The sequence below is a fragment of the Pseudopipra pipra genome, chromosome 1 (assembly GCF_036250125.1).
Source record: "Pseudopipra pipra isolate bDixPip1 chromosome 1, bDixPip1.hap1, whole genome shotgun sequence".
Classification (NCBI taxonomy): domain Eukaryota; kingdom Metazoa; phylum Chordata; class Aves; order Passeriformes; family Pipridae; genus Pseudopipra; species Pseudopipra pipra.
This window is the reverse complement of record NC_087549.1, coordinates 123,272,536-123,288,417: the sequence shown is the minus strand read 5'-3', so window position 1 is coordinate 123,288,417 and position 15,882 is coordinate 123,272,536. Positions and strand designations below refer to the sequence as shown.

The 15,882-nt window shown below is 38.7% G+C and overlaps 1 protein-coding gene across 11 annotated transcripts in view; it reads right to left on the bottom strand.

Moving 5' to 3' along the window:
• The window catches only part of HYCC1 (hyccin PI4KA lipid kinase complex subunit 1), a 64,140-nt gene that overhangs the window by 24,435 nt on the left and 23,823 nt on the right, over positions 1-15,882 (bottom strand). Inside the window, exon 1 of one of the 11 annotated variants that reach the window (XM_064675146.1) lies at positions 1,560-3,374. The exons of the other annotated variants lie outside the window; for them this stretch is intronic. The gene's annotated coding sequence lies outside the window, so the exon portion shown is untranslated. Of the gene's footprint in view, positions 1-1,559; positions 3,375-15,882 lie in introns of those variants that run through there. 11 annotated transcript variants of the gene reach the window in all.

The following is a 15,882-nucleotide window of genomic DNA, read 5'->3' as shown; positions in this document are numbered from 1 at the left end:
TACAGCAGTTTAATAAATTCCAAGTATGAATTGTGTGGGAAGCTCAATAAGTCAAAGATTTGCAGAAATGGCATTTTGAAAACAGGAAATATTATCTTCTCAATTTCAATTTATTTTTCAGCTTACAAAACTCAAGAGAAAACTGAGTCTCTCTCACTGAAGAGAAATGACTGTTTAGGTTTTTCCTAGTCAACTCCTACTCCCAACTTGGAAAAGGTCACTGAAATAAAGGCGGATGGAAAACCTTTCAATCCTCCCCCACTGTGGCAACTGCAAGACAATGAGCCTAAGACAGACTTCCCTGCCCAGCATTCTGTCCAATCTCAGACAGAGCAAAATTATCAGTACTAGGACTTGAAGACAAGAGATGCAGAGTGGCTTCTGAAATTAATTTCTGATTTCTCTTCGATTTTGAGAAGTCACTTAAAAACAACTGTCCCTTGAAGCAGCTTATTCTTAAACAAAAGAGCAACATATCATTAAGATACAAAACTACTAGAAGTTTAAAAAAATGTGCTGGTAGTTTACCCAAATTGTGACCATGGATTTCAAACAGTGACAAAGTTAAATATTCATCTAAGGAAAAAAGTAGCACTGTCTTGGTGAAATGTTCAGTCATGGAAGATCCTCTCAAGTTTTGCTTCAGCAATTTAAAATTGGTTTTGAAGTACTGATATCAAAAGTATGGGCTGTCGATGAATGATAAACAAGGAAATGATGGGAGGGAATAACCGTCTTGTATAACAAAAATACAAATATTTTGTTCTGAGATACAGACTGTAGTGGAATATATAGAGAAAATTTTAAGAAGCCTGAAGGGAGAAGAACTAAATATGATAATAGTGAGAGCTCTCTATAACCCTTCAAAGCAAGGTGGAGGGGGAGAGGGGGAAACAAACTTAAATAAGGCTTTACTTAAAGAGAAAGTGACCAAAAGCAGGGTTGTGAGGAAATGATTGTTGAGACATGCATGTCAAAAGGAATAAAATTAAACAGGCTGTCCAGCAACTTCTTGAATCATTTTAATACAAAATAATAGTGTATGTAAGCAGAGACTTCTGTGCCTCCCTTTCCTCACTTGCGCTAAACATCATGATTACAAACATGGAAAAACTGGCCAGTGACGTCAAGGTCAGGGAAGACACGGCTGCAATGACAATGACATAGTAGAACACAGGAATCCAAGAAGGATCAAAGCAAGGAGGAAGACCAAGAATGTTCTAGAATGGTTCATGGGGTTTTGGAAAAATATCATCAGCAACAGGAAGACTAGGGCACCATGACTAAATTAGGCAGAGGACCAGCTGACAGGACACACAGAAAAGGCCAAGGTACTCACTACCACCTTTGCTTCTGTTGTTACCAGCAAGAGCAGCCCCCAGGAACTCTGGATCTCAGAGCACAGAAAACTGCCTCAAGTGCCAGGATCAAAGGGCTGTCACCAGTGCACAAAGCCCAGCTGGACACCTGGCCTTACTGGTGAACTCCAGGGGTCAATACCCAGGGCAGGACGATTTAACATCTTTGTTAATGAAGATGAATGATGGGACAGAGCTCACCCTCAGCATGTTCAACCAGGAGGAGAGGCTGATAGCCCAGCGGGATGTGCTGCCGTTCACAGGGACACCAATGGACAGGATTTGTGAGCCAACACATGTATCTCAGGAAGTTTAAAGGCAGTACCAAGTCCTACTCCTGGGAAAAAATGCAAGCACCAGCACACACAGGGCCCATGAACAAGGGGAACATGAGCCAGCCACACCCACCCTTGCAGCACAGATGGACAACAGCCTCCAGAACACCATCAGCTCAATGGAAGTGATCCTTCCCTGTGATGGGTGCTGGTAAGACACATTTGGAGTCCTGGGCTCCCCAGCACAACAGATATATGCCCATACTGGAAATAGTTTGGGAGAAGGCCATATAGCTGACAGACAAATTGGAGCATTTCTCACAGGAGGAGAGGCCGAGAGAGCTGGGACTGTTAAGCCTGGAGAAGAGAAGGCTCATGAGGATTTTATGAAATGTAGATAATTACTGGAGGGAAAGGAGTAAAGAAGACAGAGCCAAGCTCTTCTCACTGCTGTCCTGTGACAGGACAAGAGGCAATGGGCACAAAATGAAATACACTGAAAAAGGGTTTAAATGTAATTTCATGTAATGGTTATTGAACAATGTAACAGGTCACTTAAAGTCGCTGAAGAGTCTCCAGCCTTGGATGGAGACATTGAAAACCCAGCTGGATAAAATCCTGAGAAACCACCTGTTTCAATTTTCACTACTTTGAGCCAAGGAGGTTGAACTTCATGATTATCTCCAAAGATCCATTCAAACCTCATCCATTCTGTCATCCTGCATCAACAAAGGACTGTCATGAAGATTATTCATCTGGCTAAATTCCAAGGCTTTCTGATCAGCACTGATAGTCTCTGAAGATATAACAATGACAATACAGATGAGTGGCCTCTCAATATTCTGCATGGACTGTGTCAAACCCTGCTATGAAGTGAGACTTCTAAGGATAATACTGTGTGCTAACAAACAAAAAGGCTAGTCCTACTACAATTATTGAAGTAATCACCTTAGTTTCTATAGAATCCCACAATCTACTAACCCTATTTTCAGTCCTGTGAAGGCGGACAAAGGCTTTTGCAGCATCTCATGCTTCAGCACAGCTAACAATAGTAACCATTCCCTACCAAGCCCCATTAATAACACAAATACCTGCCCTAGTATTAACTGTTCAAAGCAAGAAAACCATGATTTTTAAGAGTCCAGAGGAGTCTTGGATACTCCAAGTCCATAGTTGATACCACATTTATCCAAGAGATGCACTTTTTCCACCTATTTCTACTGATCCATCAAGCACTATTTTAAGATTAAATGTTCCCAGAGAAATCTATAAAAAAGCTGAGATAAAAGAAACGGGACAAAGGTTTTGCTGATCAGGTCTTTGATTTTTAAAGTTGCAGAGGCATTCCATTGAGAGTTAAGGCAGTTGAAATGCACAGAAGATAGACTGTCCTTATTTTACCTTCATGCATTTAAAAAATGCATATATACCCATTTAACCTCAAGCACATATGCACCCACAGCAACACACATTTGAGTGTCACAAATAAGAACTCCAACTTTACACTTATTTTCCGTGAAGACAAAGACTGATCTCTCCCAAAAGGAAAAAAGCCTCAATTACAACATCAGCTGTGTGGGATCTATTAAAACAGGCAGACAACCTACCGCTTTACTGAGGATTGCCACATTTTGTCCTAGTTAAATAACAGATCAAGTTGGACTGCAACAATGTGTGAACAGAGATGGAAAACCCAAGACTGTTCTAAAACAAGTATCAACAAATTTCAGTTAATACAATTTTTTTCTGGAGCCCACAGAAAGTTTAAAAAAGTAACTCTAAAATGAAATTTCTAACACAAAGTGGGCCAAAGTAAGGCTTAATTTATAGCATCTGTTAATCTATTACAGAAAAAAAATCCCCAAAGGATTAAGAAAAGCATGCCTTAATTACAGCTTTGTTTCAGTGGATATAACTGCAAGATATAGGCCACTGTAAGCATTAGATGTCCCAGTCACTATAGAATTAAAGCAAAAAAGGGGATAAAGTAAATACCTGCTACTTTGGAGGAAAAAAAAAGTAAAATTATATTAGGAATGTATTTTATAAGTACCAAAACTGTAATGAAAATTCAAATAACACAGCAAGCACTACACAGCATTTCTCCAAAGAAAGTCTTGTTTTAAGGTACATTGGCATGTAATTCCCTTCAAATGAATTTTTTTCCTTGATCTCCTCCTGCTAAGTCCCTGCAAAGACTTCAAATGAGTGGAGTTCGAGAATTTCTTTAAAAACAACTTGCTTTTGTCACCACAAATCAAACAATACTTTGATTAAAACTGATGAGCAGCTTCAAATGCCCCCATGCTTCTCATTCCAAAAGATTGAGGCAGAGTCATTTGGATGTCCTGATGAAGATTGTTATGAGAAAGAGGAAGAAGACTCAACTATTAAAATGGTACCACTAAAACACTTGTGATGCAGCTCAGTAACAGTCAGGTGGTTCATCTCTGTTGAATTTTTATTAGACTCACATATATTTTTAGCTTATATCATACATGAAGTAAAGTCACTTTTAAGTGACACTCTTTCATTGGAGGTCTTACCTTCACATTTGCCACATGATGAAAGCAAGAATAGCTTCTGCAGTCTAGCTAACACATGACTAATTATTTATATGGTTAATATAATCTGTTTATGCTCTGTGAGTTAAAAGTGCTTTGGAGTACTTTCCACAAGATTCTCAACTTGGATAAGCTGCAAAAGATAGGATTTATACTAAATAATAATTAACACTGTTAATTATTATTAACTGTTATAATTACTGTTCCTAAAACCCCTATTTAAAGTAAGGGTACCTAAAATCATAGAGCCCTTATTAATCTCTAACATTGAAACCCTACCAATATTAACCTGAGAAGAATCAGTCTAACTTCCTTTCCACTCAAAGTCTGCAATCTGTTTTGATATAGATTGAGGTAAGACTGTTCTCTGGATCTGTTCCCAAGTACTAAGCAGCCTCTGAGAGCTGCTAATTCATCTGGCTCTATTCTAATACAATAATAAAAGTCTCCCTACATGGGAGATATCAATTTTTGCTTTGTTTCAAGATGAACAGTATAACTTGAATAAGAGACCAAGCAAGTTTACCTGACAAAAACAAGTCTCATTTAGAAGGCACTTCCTACAAAGTCCTCCAGAAGGTAATTTTCTTTCCCCTATTATGGCAAAAACACACCAGGAACCTACTGAATTAACTGTTTTTAATAGAAGAGAGAAAAAAAGCTGCTATGCATTGAGTTGGCAGAGGGCAAGCCAAGACGAATTAAGACATATTCTCTGGCAAACTTACTAATGCCTCCATCTACTTAAATGGCTTTGGTTTTTCATACCTGGCACTCAAGACTTTAATACAATAATATCAAATAATAGCTTTAATGAAATCACAGATAACACATGCACAGATTTTTCTTTAAAAATAAATTCTCACAATAGGTGGCTTTCTTGCTCTTTAAAGCTACCCAGTCTTTGTAGAATTCATCCATGGAATGCATGTGTGTAAATGAAATCTGGATTAAGTACAAGGAGGCTGGACTTGGATGAAGAATGAACTCGAGTTCTGCAGAACTGACCTTCTGAAACCACAGCATTAGATATTTGCTACGGGAAATCACAGAGCTGGAAAAAACAAAACCAGGAGCCAAAAACTGCTTAAGTCCCGTCCTCTGGGAATTGCTGGAAGAGGAGAAAAAGCATATACTGGGCCCTTACCTAATATGTAAAGTATCTTCTTGGAAGTCTGTATTATTTGCTAAGAAAAAAATTTTTAGCCTAAAGGAAACACGGAGCAGAAAGTTAAGCTATTTATGAACCACAACCTAAATTTGTCAGCTCATCCCAGAATAGGAATAAAGTAAACTTGTGACCATTCCATTAGGTTGTATCAGACCTATAAAAGACTGAGTCCCTAGTACATGTTGATCTTCTGTTCTATAGTAGTCTGCACACAGAAGTACGAAAGGGCCAATTAGGACGCAACTTTTCTTACCCTTTGAAGTGGTACAAGTAGTATTAAAAGACTTTTAGTCACCTCTACATGATACATCAAGTTCACTTAAGGACTACAGCCTACACTTAAAATTCACATTGTTGAACCCTTTTCTCTCCCACTTGTTTCACAGACCAAGACACAATCCTTGGTAACTCTCAAACAGGAAGCAGCACTTAGGCAAGTGTATTCTTGATTAAACTGCCAAAGAGGAGGATATATTTTCCTGATGTTAATTATCACTCGTTCTAGTGATACAGGGATCTGTTCATTTACTATACAAATTTGAATATGGTCAAGTTGTTCTGTCTAGATACTTGTAATGGTGGAGTAATGGGTAGCAAATCATTTGAAGTCTCTTGAGAAAAGAAACAGATGGTACTGTGGACTCCCAAAAGCCACTCTGACGGGTTCCAGAAACCATAAAGGCCAGGTCTGACTTCTTAGCATTTTTCAAACTTCCACAAAAAACCAAAAACTTGTGCTAAGCCTGAAACAGTCACATGCTCTATTCAAAGATAAAAATGCAAACAGTGCTCAAAGATTTGGTATCAAATATTCTGTGATAATTGCTATCTTCAGTGTAAAACAAGATAGCTATGGTGCACCAAAGCATCACTCAAGCAAGGCTCAAGCAAATTCCTAAAATGACAGATGAGTATTAAATCCAACCATAGGTGACAGGCTCAAAAGAAACAGGAGTTACCAAAAACAACGTGAAGGAAGTATGCACTGAGGTCCAACACATAAATGCACAGAAAAAACCCGCCATCTGAAAGAATCCATGGAAGAATCCATCCACAGCCACTAAATGCATAAGCATTTCTTCTAGTTCAGAAAGTTGGAGTCAGAAGTTGCTCCCCCAGCACACAATCATAGTTTCCCCTCTCATCTCCCTTTAAGCCTCTATTACAGCCACTGATAGACACTGAGGGTTCAGAAATTCTGGTGTGATTCAGTATGGTAATTTCTGCATTCTTTCTCACAATACAGTGGTGAGCCTAACAAAGATAACTGTTCTGAACATGGTTTGCAAAGATTACTGAACCTTAGGAACTGAAAACACAGTCAATTTTAATTTTATCTTGCCAAGGGCGTTATTCAGTTTTGCTTCCCTTTTTCCCCTCCCCTCTGTCAATGATAGAAAAAAACATCTTATCTGCAGCTTATACTTTAGATGACAGTGTGGAGCATCAACCTTAGAGTTCAGGTGCCAATAGACTTCTTCATGACATAGATTTAAATAAGATATCCTGATCCTGTGCACCTATGCTTCCTGAAGAGTTTACATCTGGGATATGACAAAGTGGTAGATATTTGCCCATCAAATGGAAAAGTCCTGAATGATATCCATTAGTTTTTTAAAACATCATAAATCTAATAATATTCAGTCACAGATGAGAGACCTCGATTCAGTTTTGATAACAGCAAATAAGGGAAAAAAAATTATATAAAAAATTATAGAAAGAAGCATACCTCAACTAGACTGTATAGAAACTATAAGTAACTTTTTAAATGCAGTTATTTCTTGTGCAAAGTATCCAGTACCATAGAATACTGTGTGGAGGCTTCTAGGCTGCAAAGCATCAAACACTTGGCATATCAAATTATAACTCAGACTTCTATAACCTTTCAATTCTGTCAATAGGGGAAAAAAACCCCAACAGAGCACATAGAGTTGAGGTCATAAGGCCATTTACAATGCTGGCACCTAGTCACATGGGCACGCAGGACCCAAAACAATAACGATGAAAGCTTTCAAAAAAGTCTCAAGCAGAACGTAAGATCCCTAATAGCACAGGCTTTGGAATATTTTAATTCTGATCTTTGACTCCTGGATTTGCTCAACTTCAGATTAGCAAACAACAGTTACAAACCACATTTCTACACAACTAACCTAGTATTTACCCTTTACTGCCAAGGAGATAACTCTTCCAAGACAACCAAATGACTCATGCCAGCCGAACAAGTCACCAGCACAGAGATATCAGATTACACACACTGATATATTCACTTGAATTTATACAAGCCATAGTAAATCAGATCTATATTGTTTAAGCAGCCCTAGCAGTGCAGTGTCAAAATGAAGTAAGAGGAAATAACCTCCACAGTCTGAACTTTATTTTGTCATCCTACTTTGCTATTTCCTTCTTGCTGCCTTTTTTAATCCCCCTTTACTATTTTTTCCTGTTGCCTTCTGCACAAAAGCACACCTTAAGTACAACTGCCATACTGGCAATGACAGAGTCAGTCAAAACTGACCACCTGTAAGCCAACTTATGCCAGTTACATCCCATTCTCTGGCATGCAGAACCCCTACTCTTTCAAGCTATTTCATTTGGAGCATATCCTCAAATGTTAGCTTTTCTATCACCTGTAATATACCGATAGTTACATTCATTATAGGAAAACAAAGTAAGAGCTATTACTTTCAAAGCAGCTTTTCTCAGCAGCTAAAATATACTTGCTGTCACTTTTGTTCCATGTCATGCAAACATTCCTGTTTACATCTTATTGACTCTTTAAAAAAGAACAGATATAAACAGCCCAGTCTTGGATAAAATAAAATATAAATAATTGAAAAGTTTTGTCGTAAAGTAAGTCCTTACTTATTCTGGATTAATACAGTTAAAAGTTCAACATACACAAAGAAAGATCTAGATAATAACTATATGCATCATAAGGAAGTAGAATTTAAAGTAACATTAAAAGGAGTACAACCATAAGCTTAACCAAATATAACCCAAACAACAAAAAGAAATGAGTAAAGGGGAACAGTGTGGTAATACTACACAAGTGACCTAACCCACACATATGTTCCAGTTTTTGTTTTAGTCATAAAATTCCACAGTACTGAGATAAAAGTTATCTTCTTTATCCTCAGAGACTTTTTACAAGTACATGTAGAGACCAGACAAGGGGAAATGGCTGCAAACTGAAAGAGAGTAGGGTTAGATAATAGGAAGAAGGTGAGGGCACTGAACAGACTGCCCAGAAAAGTTGTGGATGCCCCATCCTTGAAGTGTTCAAGGCCAGGTTGGATGAGGCCCTGAGCAACCTGGTCTAGTGAAAGGTGTCCCTGCCCATAGCAGGGGAGTTGGAATTAAATGATCCCTTCCAACTCAAGCCATTCTATGATTGTATGATAAGAACATGGAAGCTTTTTAAATTTTGTCTGTTTTTCTATCTATCAGGACTCCTGTAAGCTGTGTCAAGAGCATCTGTGTACATGGCACAGTGCTCTTACCACTTCTGTAAAGGAAAGCAGTGCTGCACAACTTTCCCACTTATCAGAAATGCTCTCTGCAGAACCCCAAGCGAAGTAAACTGACTGTTCTCATCCGTCCTAGTTCCCTAAGCCCAAAGCACACTACATGCCTATGAAGTCAGGATGTCTTCCCCAAAACCCAAAGACAAATTCAAAACAGTGAAATACAATAACCTATGCAGAGAGAATACCTGTTGCAGCTTTAATTTCAGTATTGCAGGTAAGTCTTTAACCAACCAATGGTCTTTTCAAAAGCACAGAGCATTACTTTTGGTACCAATGCAGTGACACAATAGCTTGAGAATGCCCTAAAAATCATGTGGAGAATTGAGCAGGGGCTCTACTTCATCTCTGAATAGCAACTGTAAAAGGCATGATTTCACCATCTTCTACCATTATAGCATGTAGTTTCAGTTAGCACAAGTGAAGCAGCATTCATCCGGCAAGAAATTTAACAGTGATTTATCAGAAGGAAAAAGACTCAGTTCACAGACAGGGGTTTGACAGGCTCTTCGCCTTCCAGTTTTAATACTCTTCACTTACTTTTAGCAGCAACATTAAGAATGCAAGACCTTTGTCCAAAACTTCCCAACTCTGATGGCTGAGAATGAGATTTTAGGAGATTGTGCCTATTTCCAACCCTGCTCTAGGTATCTGCACCTCATCAAATTTGAAAAGCTGAGACATCTACCTGCAAGCCAGAGGTTGACTTTAGAAGATACTACACAAGCCCCACAAGGAAGAAATTTTGTAGCAGCTCTTGGGACTTCACTTCAACTGAATCTTCCTTCTGCCTCCAAAAAAACTGGAGGAGCTCCACAAACTTAGAATTGAGTTGCAAATGTTACAGGTGCTTCAGAAGTGACTTATGTCCTGGTTCCAGCCAGGACAGGGGTAATTTTTGTAGTCGCCAAGAGGGGGCATGGCCAAGACCTACAGGTTATTTTCTATCACCTCAGGTCACTGTCAGGGGGCAGAGAGGGAAGGGGTCCCTCTTGGTCAGGTAAGCATGGAGGAGGGAGTGGGTGCAGAGAACAGGAGGGCAGCGCCAGTTCCACATGGTGAGCAACCACCTGTGAATCATTCATCTATCTTTTACACTTTGTTAATGATACTGTTGCTGTTATTGTTCATTTTCCCATCCCACTGCTGTTTCCAGTAAGTTGTTCTTATCTCAACCTGTAATCTTTACCTTTTGTGCCTTCACTTCACCTCTCCATCCAGATGCAGGGGTGAAGGGACAGGGGAGCAAGCAGGCAGTGCATGGCTTGGAGCGCTTCAGAGGGAACACAAAATTGGGAAATACCATCCCCGAACCATGACAGCCTTATTTGGTAAAGCGTGGGCTCCTCTCTTGGGGCAAACCCATTCCAGGGCACCTGGCCCTTCACAAAGAAAAAACTCTTCCTAGGGCTTCTGCTGGCTTCTCCAGGGTCAGCTGCATCACCACACTGGGAGCCTCTCAGTGCCTGTCTCTGCCGCTCCAGATTGATGGATCTGAACCTGACTTCCTATTGATCAGCTAAGGGCAACAGAGGCTATTGCCCATCCTTTTGGAATGGTCCTTGCCTAATCGCTCTGGCCCAGCTGACCCATGTTCAACTGTTGTTCATGTGGAACCTTCTCCACTTCGGCCCTCAAAGCTCTTGTGGGACTATTTGCTACCACCACCAAGATCTGCACGTGCAGCAGCTCCATCCAGGGCTGTGCCCCAGGCTTCAAGGCTCACTGCAGCATCCCTCCTACTCACAGTCTACTCTCTGCCCATGTTGGGCACCAAATAAGGCTATCACGGTTTAGGAATGGTATTCTCCAATTTAGCATTCCCACTGAAACACTTCAAACCACGCGTCAGTCACTGACTCTCCTTTCCCTTCCCTCCCCACTGCAGTGGGCTAGAGAGCAGAATTCAAGGCACAAAAAGTAAAGATCACGGGTTGAAATAAGAATAATTTACTGGAAACAGCAATGAAATAAGAAAATGAACAGCAACAATAACAAAAGTGCACAAGATAGGTGAACAATGCCTTGGAACAAGTGCCACCCAAACCACTCCCTCTGCCACACTTACTCTATCAGAAGTGATCCCTTCTGCCCCCTGGCAGTGACGTGAGATGTTATAGAATAAACTCCAGGTCCTGGCCATGTCCCCTCCTGACTACTGCAAAAATTAACCAGGACACTTATTTTCATTTGCCAAAAGTTAGTTGCTATAAATTCGAAAAACTTTAAAATAGTACTACTAGCATGGAAACCGTTTAAAGGTAATTCTGTCTCCTTTGAAATCATACCCTCCTTCAGCACAGCTGCACATGTCCAGTTAAAGTTTCCCTCTAAAACCTGGGCTCTTTCTCTGCAAGCATTTTTAAGTTTTCATTTACCCACAAATATGAACTATTCTTTCAAAGTGCTTCCACACGTAGCTAAGAAAGTCCAACACACTGCATTTGAAACAAGCACGAAACTATGCTTTTGGCATAAATACTGCAGTAATCCAGAAACAGACTTTAAAGAACTTAGTATGCTGCAAGAATAACTACTATGGTGTGTTTTACCAGGGTAGATCTACAATACAGTGTAATAATATCAGATATGACCAAATATAACTAGAATCGAAGGGTCTGATTTTACTTTGATGCCAAAGCCTTTATTTTAAATGAGTGATATGACACATCCCATCACCCAACTCAACCAAATGCAGCAGCATTAGCAATCTTGATAACTTTATATTTGCAAAATATTATCTCCAGTATACCATTCTACCATTTCCTCAAAGATCATGAGAGAAAAGCAGAAACCTTGCTATTAGGAATACACCAAAGGAGGTCTATGGTAGTCTATTGAAATGTGTTTTAGTAGCTCATTTTCACAGAAGAATAAGAAATGCTATACAAAGGTGCATTTTCCAGAAGAGGGGTACATCAATACTGCAAATATTCTTAGGACGTAGTTTTAGTGGTCGATAATTATCCATCAATACATGCACATAATGCTGTGTTAAACAGTTTCAGGAAAAATATGCTTTATCTCTCCATGGCGGTTCTCTCGTTCTTTCTTATCCCTTCCCTTTCCCCCAACAGCCCTCCTGCATGAGCCTGCTATACTCACCAGACAGGACACATTCATTTGATAAGCATTTTAAAGCAACTAAGAACAATTTTGTGAGTTCTTTAAATACTTTATAAGCTACAGAAAAACATGACTTCTCAATTAAAATTTTTAAAAAGATCAGGACCCACACTTTTGTCTCATTCAGAAAAGATATCTAATACATGAAATGTCCTATTGCCACATATAACTTAAATGCTGTAGTACAGAGTATATGAAACTCGAAGTCTCAGACAATTTACTACCCTGCATGTCTTGCTCTGCACTGTAATTTTAGAAAAAAGTCAAATCCCAAAAGCATAATAGTGTCAAAGCAGAAAAAAATAGGCTAATTGTCTTACATTTTAAGACATATTAATTTAAACTGAAATCCCATTAAATGAAAAAGCTTTTCAAGTAAGAAGTTCCCACTTCAAGAAAACATCTAAAGCTTGGAATATTAATTATTCCAAGAGAGAAATAAAATGCTAATGAAACTCAAATTACGTAGGTTCTGGAGAGACTCTTATTTGATTTCAGATTTCCAGGGTAAACAGGATCACCAAGTAATCTGCCATTGTTCCAAAGCCCCAACAACAGAAAGTTTCTATGGAATTTATATTGATATCAACTGGATAGCAGAAAACAGTTTAAGATTAAAAATAGCAGAGCATACATTCATTTTCTTTTCCTGTTTCTTTTATTTGCACTCTCATTAAGTCACACAATGTCTTCTGCTCAAGATAGGCCTGATTTTTAAGAGCATTCTTTGAGACCTTCCTAACTAGTAGTTCTAGAATAAGTGAGCAGTACTTCAATATTCAGTTACAAATTCAGAGACCTGGTTCAGAGCACAGACTTGATGATTTACAGCAAAAGTAGTCAAAATTTGTTTCTGTAATAATCTGAAGTCTTTGAACTTGGAATGTGATTTAGTGTATTCTGTTTACAAGCAGCAACTGAGAAGTCACTTGAATGGCAGATGTGATTATGAAAATACATGGATACTGGTCATTGACTACACATGTATTTGGGACACAGCGCACTCAAATGAACCAGAACAAAAAGATATCAATACAGCCTGACAACCCTACAAAGCAACATGTCCTGCTTGTAAAAACTGTCATACGCAAATGAAAGAAGAGTTGCAATGAACCCAATAGCAAAGTAAGCTAAATCACATGGGAGGAAAAAACCAAATATAATCAAAGTGAACGGCCACTTTTCAAACAATACGATGGGGTTAACTGCACAACACAAAAAAATCATACAACTATCATTTAACATCAATAGACAAATTTGAAGAACATCTTCAAAGGTAAATGTGGCGTCACTTGGTTCCTGTTTCATCACTCAGTTAACTTCCTATATTCCTCTGGTCAGTTCCTCTGTTTACTGTACAAGCATGGACTTTCATTTAGGTGTTCATTTAGGTGTTCCTTCTTCCCCGGACAACAAAGGTACCAATATCCTACTGCTGCTATGGAACTTATATAGCACTTTTATTCTACCACACCAAAAAGGAGCTGTAAATGGTTAAGCAGTCCTTGCCACTGTCTCACCGGATTGCTGCAGCTTTGTGAACGTAGGTGAACTAGCACCCACTTCTTTGCCAAAACAGGACAAAACCTCTACACCGCTTTTGAATACCACTAAAATGGGAATGGACCAAAGATTTTCATTACTTCCTTAAAGAATAAATGAACGTGTGTGTTATGTATGCAAAGGAACTGCGCAGCTTAGAGATCTCCTCTGCTCATGTTAAGTTTCAGGTGGAAAACTCTTATCAGTTTTCCCTGTGCAGCTACAGTTTGCCAATAACAACGGTCTGGGATAAAATATCACTGCACAAATAACCTTTACATTCTACTCAGAACTCCTGGTAACCAGTGCAAATTCACATGCTTCAGATACTCTTAAATCTTAGTCTACGACAAAAAGAATAATATTGAAAATACATACACCAAACAAAAGTGAGGAAGGCAGCAAAAAAATTAAAAGTAGCAGGGACTGCAAATCTACTCATCCAATCCCCAGCATGATACACAAGTGCTGGAAGAATAGTTCTGCTATATTTGTACACATTACTGAAAATTCAACAAAACTTTAACCAATTCCAGCTGAAACAACAGAATCCTGATACTTCAAGCTGTATCATTAAGCACTTTGCAAAACAGATGTTTCCTGTGTTGTGTTTCACTAAGTAACATGACAAATTTGATTGTCTTAAGTGTCTCATCACAACACAACTTTGGTGAAAATACCCTTCATTTACAGTACTGACACATAATGCTGCCGAGAAAACAGGGAGGGGATGAAGAAACTTAATTTTTTTTTTCCTTAGCTTTACAATTAAATGTAAATCACATCCTCTCAAGACAGGCAGAAATTGGTAAATATTATTCCAGCACTCACAAAGTTACAGAATGTACCTGTAAGCGGATGTGCAGAATTACTGTCAAAAGCCTCTCACCTGCTCCTCTGGCTGCTGCACTGGGAATTTAGTTCAAAGGAAGGGAAAAAAATGCAGGAGCCTATTAGTCTTTCTAGACCTGACATATGGAGTCAATAAAATTAGGGACATGAGAGATGTGAGCAGAAAGACTACAGCTTAATGAGCCTAAAAGCTGTAACTGAGTAAAAACAGTAGCATGTCCACACCACGTGACATAAAGCAGGTAGGTATTTTGGCACAACCTAATGAAAGTCAATAAGAAGTATATTCTTTTAACTGAGGATACAGTAATTGGTTCATCCAGATGTGCTACTAACCACAAACCAAAGGAAAATACTCAGAATTTCACTGACAATCCAGTGTAAATTCACTGCAAGGAACACAAATTATTGCTTTAGCATTAAGTACCAAGAGCTAAGGAACTCCCCAGTATCGCTCCTCCCCACACTTTGATCACACTTTCCTCCCCTTCATCAGCCTAACACAAAATATATGACATTGCAGTCTGATTTTGCAACCTACCTCAAATCTGGAAGAGTAACATAATTTACTTCAGCCAGCAAACACTGAAAAGGAGCATTACTGGGGGGAGGAGGCAGCAGAAATTCCATTTTTGTACCTGAAGATCCTTTAGTCTTCCTCCTCAGATAAAGATGTTACTATAGCATACTCAATATGTCTTATACAAGAGACTGTTTGAAACATTCAGTATCCTAACTGACAGAGATGGTGATTGGTGTTAAAAAACCTGTCAAAAGCCATTTTTTTAAAATTTACTAGGTCAACTTAACACTTTTACATATATTCCAGTTATTTCCTTTAATATAGAAAATACTGTGAAAGGACTGAAAATAATTAAAAATAAAAAACAATTGTCTTTACATATGAGAACACGACTCAAGTGCTTGAAAACAAATCACAATGAAACAGTACAGCCTTGTCCATCAACCAGACAGTCAGGGAGACCTTATATTATCCAGCACTAGCTCCTGTACAATACTCAGACTGCTAGACTGCTAAATTTTTGAGTATTAGATTTAATTCTCTAATGCATATTTAAAGTGTAACAGGTATCTTCCCCCTTCCTAAAAAAATAGAACTGCAATAAAAATATAGCGACAGTAGTGAATCATCATGTTTAGTATTAGCAAAATATTAAAGTTGTATGCACTATTCATCAAGTTGAAATTAATGCCTCGCTGAAGCACAAATATTTATTCAGTACAAACAGCAGGAAACCTTAGGAGACAGCACAGCTTTAAGCACTGAAGTGAGTTAATTAGTACCCAGTGCCGCTTCAGAGCATGCTATGCTATTTTTAAATAAAGGTTAGCTTCTGGATAGAAGAAAGTAGTAAAATGTAAAGGTAAGAGATAAGGTATCCTAAGAAAGCTGTATTTAATAGCTACCAAAGTGCCCTAAACAGACAGCTTTTCTCACAAAGTTTAGAA